Consider the following 7,082-nt stretch of genomic DNA (forward strand, 5'->3'; position numbering starts at 1 on the left):
CCGAATCGACGCTCATGGGAAACCATGAAAGGCGTTGGTTGCTTAAGACAGCAGGACGGTGGCCATGGAAGTCGGAATCCGCTAAGGAGTGTGTAACAACTCACCTGCCGAAGCAACTAGCCCTGAAAATGGATGGCGCTGAAGCGTCGTGCCTATACTCGGCCGTCAGTCTGGCAGTCATGGCCGGTCCTTGCGGCCGGCCGCGAAGCCCTGACGAGTAGGAGGGTCGCGGCGGTGGGCGCAGAAGGGTCTGGGCGTGAGCCTGCCTGGAGCCGCCGTCGGTGCAGATCTTGGTGGTAGTAGCAAATACTCCAGCGAGGCCCTGGAGGGCTGACGCGGAGAAGGGTTTCGTGTGAACAGCCGTTGCACACGAGTCAGTCGATCCTAAGCCCTAGGAGAAATCCGATGTTGATGGGGGCCGTCATAGCATGATGCACTTTGTGCTGGCCCCCGTTGGGCGAAAGGGAATCCGGTTCCTATTCCGGAACCCGGCAGCGGAACCGATACAAGTCGGGCCCCTCTTTTAGAGATGCTCGTCGGGGTAACCCAAAAGGACCCGGAGACGCCGTCGGGAGATCGGGGAAGAGTTTTCTTTTCTGCATGAGCGTTCGAGTTCCCTGGAATCCTCTAGCAGGGAGATAGGGTTTGGAACGCGAAGAGCACCGCAGTTGCGGCGGTGTCCCGATCTTCCCCTCGGACCTTGAAAATCCGGGAGAGGGCCACGTGGAGGTGTCGCGCCGGTTCGTACCCATATCCGCAGCAGGTCTCCAAGGTGAAGAGCCTCTAGTCGATAGAATAATGTAGGTAAGGGAAGTCGGCAAATTGGATCCGTAACTTCGGGATAAGGATTGGCTCTGAGGATCGGGGCGTGTCGGGCTTGGTCGGGAAGTGGGTCAGCGCTAACGTGCCGGGCCTGGGCGAGGTGAGTGCCGTAGGGGTGCCGGTAAGTGCGGGCGTTTAGCGCGGGCGTGGTCTGCTCTCGCCGTTGGTTGGCCTCGTGCTGGCCGGCGGTGCAGGATGCGCGCGCCTGCGCGGCGTTCGCGCCCCGGTGCTTCAACCTGCGTGCAGGATCCGAGCTCGGTCCCGTGCCTTGGCCTCCCACGGATCTTCCTTGCTGCGAGGCCGCGTCCGCCTTAGCGTGCTCCTCCGGGGGCGCGCGGGTGCGCGGATTCTCTTCGGCCGCCATTCAACGATCAACTCAGAACTGGCACGGACTGGGGGAATCCGACTGTCTAATTAAAACAAAGCATTGCGATGGCCCTAGCGGGTGTTGACGCAATGTGATTTCTGCCCAGTGCTCTGAATGTCAACGTGAAGAAATTCAAGCAAGCGCGGGTAAACGGCGGGAGTAACTATGACTCTCTTAAGGTAGCCAAATGCCTCGTCATCTAATTAGTGACGCGCATGAATGGATTAACGAGATTCCCGCTGTCCCGCTCGCGTCTTCGGTGTGTGCGGTCGAGCGTCGCTTGCGCTCCCGTTCCTTCGGCGTTTTGGGTGGGAAAAACGTGTGCGATCGATCTGAAATTTGGCACAGAGTTTCGCGCTGTGACCATACAACGTGTGTAGAACTTTTTTCGCCGTCGCTCGAACCGTTTTTGAGTTATCGTGACATTTTTGAAATTCGAAATTTCCGTGTTTTTTGGCTTATTTATCGAGTTTTTGGTGTTTGTGAAGTGCTTCATCGACGCAGACTACGTCGTGCAACGTCGCTGATGCATTACCTGCATCATCCAACAGGTATTTCTATCCGTTTTTTTCTAATTATCGATGTTTTCCCAATCCCATGATGTACCTAAATTTCGGGGATTTTTCCACCTGAGTGGGACTGAAGGGGTGCTATAACCGTATTTCAGTTGATAATACACCGTAAAGTGGTCCACTGTGCCCTGGAACTGCTCCTTTGGTGGTCGTGGTCTGCCCTTTGTCTGCCGCGCGTTCCGCGTGTGTTTAGAAATCCGTTCCCATCCGTCCAGTGCAAGGGGTTAGCCAACTTCCAAGCACACAGCTGTATTCTTGAGATTTTTCTCTATCAGATAGTGCCTAAAAAAGTGTCTCTTCCTTTGTTAGTTTCAAAGTTACAGACAATCGTAGCGAAGAACACGTGGTAACCACGTGGTGACCGGAAGTTGCCGATAATCACCCAAAAACCGGGCGGAGGAAAAAATCTGAGCCCACCGGTTTGTAAACGTCCCCATGCTCCATCAGACGACGTAGGAAAATTAGGGTGTCTCTTTCAAGATTTAGCAATTATATCGGTTTTCCCTACGGCCGCGCGCACACGCGTTGCCGTTCAGCCGCGCTTGCTGCGCTGTGTCTGGTCACTCGTATAAATAGGGTCAGCGCCTTCTCGAGCAAAAAAACTGAGCATCAGGGCCGTGTACCCAGCTGAATCCCCTCTCAAATGGAGCAGTTTAAGAAGTACTTTCCTTTCATGGAGTAAGACATACCGTATGTTTTCTGTCACAGTCCGCAGTCCTTCACGCGGTTTAGAAACTGTTACCCAATACAGAAATAAGTTGAAGGTAAATGACATGTGCACTGACTAGAAGACCATTTATTACCCTCTCGGTCCCCAGCGAGAAAAGGCTAGGTCTCTCTCACACTTTCCGAACAGCAGCCACTTTTGTCCAGTGTGAGCGACAGTACCCGCATGCCTAAACGCGGGTTCACATAAATCGGAACCCTGCCGCTGCTTACTCACCAATAGTATATGTATAAATATTTTTCTAGTACGTGAGATTCGTCTATCTTCATATTATGTCTTCCTCGGTGCCAATGGCGTGTAACATTAGTAACTAAAATTAAAATAGTGGAGCAGTGCGTACCGCTCGGCTGGGAGACGTGCGCATCCGATTTTTCCTTCCGCTACCCCTGTTCTTAAGATACTATTCAAGAAACAAACTCTCCCGTAGATGATAGGTTGTTACTTCTGTTTTTTTTTTTTTGGTTATGTTAGTTTAGGATTAAGGCTTGTGAAAGTGATGTCGTGTGTACCGTGCAGTTTGCCGGAATGTGGATACAGTAATCGGCAAAATTGATGCCGTCACCAAAGCCACATATAACCATTGTGCATATCATTCTGTAGCTTACTTCCTTCTCATTTCAAACCAGTGTTTAGTGTTTAAAGATGTCTCTTGTGCTGTAGGTTAGGCATTTAGGTTTTAAAAGGAATCTTGTGTGTGCTGAGTAGCCAGCGTACGCGTGCATACGAGCAGTGACAGAAAACTGCAAGTTTTCTATGATACAGTAGCTCTTAAAATCTTATTAGGTAATACATTGATAGTGTAGTCTTCCCATTGTCCAAATATAATCTTGCTTTCCATCACTTGCTAAATAAGTCTGAGAAACTAAATGACATAAATTTAAGTCACGAGTGTAGCAAAAAGCACTGCAAATTTTTTTTTTTTTTTTTTTTTTTTTTTTTTTTTTTTTTTTTTTTTTGTTACATCTCATAATTCTATGATAGATTAGGCAACATATTTAGCAGATAGCAGTTAACCATTGTGAATATCATTCTGTAGCTTACTTCCTTCTCATTCAAACCAGTGTTTAGTATTTAAAGATGTCTCTTGTGCTATAGGTTAGGCTTTTAGGTTTTAAAAGGAATCTTGTGTGTGCTGAGTAGCCAGCGTGCGCGTGCATACAAGCAGTGACACTAAACTGCAAGTTTTCTACCGATACAATAGCTCTTAAAATCTTATTAGGTAATACATTGATGGTGTGTCTTCCCCTTGCTCTAATATGATCTTGCTTTCCATCACTTGCTAAATAGTCTGAGAAACTAAATGACTTAAATTTCAGTCACGATTGTAGCAAAAAGCAGTGCAAAAATTACTGTTACATTTCGTAATTCTATGATAGATTAGGCATCATATTTAGCAGATAGGGTAGTGTCTTGGACGGTGAGAATCGACTTGTCTACGAGCCATTAACGCCCTCTAGCGATATCACGGCCTAAAGGACTGAGCACACCAGAGGAACTGCCCCAAAATGGGGCTCAGCAAAGAGAGTCTCGGAGCAGCTAATGAACCTGGTGCTAACTCTGTGGTCACCACAGACAAGGAGGACTCAGGAAGATGCTCAGATCTCCAGGAAATGATGAACATCAGGGAAGAGATGGAAGCCTTCATTTTTAATGACACAAACAAGATAAACAATGGACAAAAAAGATTCATTCTAGGGAAGCTATCTGAATACGAGCAGATACTAAAGAAGTATCAGATGGAGATCCTAGAACTCAAAACAGAGTTAAGGTGCGTGAAGACCCTGAAAACAAAAGCTTCATCAGAGGTCGAAAGCTATGCCAGCAAGGCAGCTGCAAAACCAGCACCTAAACAACAGCCCATAAAAACGCAACATTCGAAAGTGCTAATGATCAAGCCAGCAGAAGGTTATCAAAAAACTGGAGAGGAAGTGGAAGAAACTGTAAGAAACCTTATTTCAACATCGCTGAAGGATGTTCGCATATCAAGATGCAAGAAGACCAGAGGAAATGGCATTGTCCTCGAAGTCCCTAATGACCAGGATGTTGATAAAATCAGGAAGTGTGGTGAAGTCACACAATCTGGATTAACAGTCTCAGATCCAAAGAGGAGAAATCCGAAGATAATAATCTTTGATGTTCCGAGGAACACAAATGAGGAGGAATTGAAAATGGAATTATATGAGAGAAACCTCGCAAGACTTAACATTCAGAGGGAGGAGGTTATGGAGGGTACCAAGGTACTGTTTAGGACTGGTCCAAGAAACAGGGAAGAGACAAACCTAGTGCTGGAAGTAACAACGAAGGTGTGGAACAGTCTATCTGAACAAGGTCGCATATACATAAATTGCACCTCTCACAAAGTGCAGGACTATAACAATATAAGCAGATGCTTTAAATGCCAGGGTCATGGACACACAGCAGCAAAGTGTAAGAATGCAGAAACTACCTGTGGCCACTGTGCAGAATCAGGACACACTTTCAAAGAATGCACAAAAAAGAACCAACAGGCCCAATGTGCAAACTGCAAGCGTGTGAAGAAGCCGCATGCTCACGCAGTGACTGATAAAACATGCCCAGAATACATTAGGATCAAGACAATACAAAACAGTAGAATTGACTATGGACAATAACAACAATGGAGTACCACAACGAGGAAGAAGAATGCAGACAGAAACACAGTACAGAGACATAAAAATACTACAGTTAAATGGGCAAAGAGCAAGAATAGTTCCAGACCAACTGGCGCACCGAATCCTTGAGGAAAACATAGATGTGCTATTGATCCAAGAGCCCTACTGTCTCAATAACATGGTAGGTGGATATCCATCAGACTTCCAACTTATGTACAACTCTAAAGATGGTCCACCAAAGGCAGCAATAGCAACCAGATCTCAAGTGATAACAGCTATGCAGCTGACAAATTTCAGTACTACTCACATGGCTGTCGCCAGCATTAACGGAGAATTTGGGGAAATGTACATAGCCAGTATATACTGCCAATATGGGGAACCTATAGACGAATTCCTGCAAAAATTAGACACTCTCCTGGATCAGCTAGAAGGGAAACCAGTCATAGTAGGACTGGACTCGAACGCAAACTCACCAGTCTGGCATAGCTCCATGACCGATGAAGCAGGCAGAATGCTTGAAGACTTCATCGCACAGAGAGGACTAACAGTGATGAACGAAATGTCAGACCTCACAACATACTGTGGCCCAAATGGACAAAGCAACATTGATGTGACAATCTGTACTCCCCCAGCAGCCAGAGCCCTGTGCAACTGGATGATTCATGAGGAATGGACATCAAGTGACCACAGGGCTATAACATACAAAATCAAAGCACCCCAAAGGAGGAGAGAGACAGTGAAATTGGCGACATATAACACAAACTTCGCAAAGTGGACCATCTTTGACAAACAGCTTGTCAAGTCCACAGAGAACTGGCCACAGGGAACAAATGGTGTAAATGGAATGGCTACCAGACTGCAGGAAGCTATCTATGAATCCTGCAACAGATCCATGAGAAAGCGAACTCGTGTGCAGAACCCAGTTCCATGGTGGAGTGCAACTCTTGCTGACTTGAGGCGTGACACCATATCTGCACGACGTACATTACAGCGAACACGGAGAAGCAACAACCAGACTGCGACAGAAGAAGCAAAGCAGCACTATAACAGGACGAAAAACAAATATAACAAAGAAATCGTCCAAGCCAAAGAGAAGATGTGGAAAAAGTGGGTATCTGACTGTGATCAGAATGATCCCTGGGCCATAGTGAAGAAAGTAATCCGGCCAAAACGCGGCACAGAAAATGTACTGAGTAACGTAAAAGTCACAGACCAGACTACAACAATCACATGGAAGGAGACTATAAAGTCATTGCTACAGAGCCTTCTTCCTGACGACAATGCAGATGAGGACACTGTCGAACAGCAGGTGGTGAAGATGGCCAATGAGGATTATGGAAACAGTGACATAGACCCCGAATTCACGCCAGAGGAAATAGGGACTGCTATAAAGGCCTGTAAACCAGGCAAAGCGACAGGCCCAGATGAAATTGACGACAAAATAATAAAGAGGGTCTGGCACACGTGTCCCCATCTTCTGGTGGACCTATATAACAGCTGTCTGCAGGAAAGAAAGGTCCCAGATGAGTGGAAAAAGGGTAATGTGTGTATTCTGCTCAAATCAGAAGAAAAACCCAGGGATGAGCCAAAGTCATACCGCCCAATATGTCTGCTCCCTATCATAGCGAAGGTCTTAGAACGCCTACTTGTAAATCGCCTTGACAAGTTGTATGACGAATCAGGGCTCAAGGCCCCAAACCAGTTTGGGTTCCGGAAAGGTGCCTCAACTGAAATGGCCATTAGGCAGCTCCTAAGCAACGTTCAATGTGATGAAAAGTATGTAGTGGTTATTTTTGTGGACATAGCAGGTGCCTTTGACAACCTCTGGTGGCCTAGTGTCATGAGACGCCTAAGAGAAATCCAGTGCCCGCGTAACCTCTATGATCTGATGGTGGACTATTTTAAGAACAGAACAGTTATAGTTAATAATAGGGCCGGATGTGTAGAGAAAACAGTCACCAAGG

This window comes from Schistocerca americana, unplaced genomic scaffold (assembly GCF_021461395.2).
Source record: "Schistocerca americana isolate TAMUIC-IGC-003095 unplaced genomic scaffold, iqSchAmer2.1 HiC_scaffold_352, whole genome shotgun sequence".
NCBI classification, from domain to species: Eukaryota; Metazoa; Arthropoda; class Insecta; order Orthoptera; family Acrididae; genus Schistocerca; species Schistocerca americana.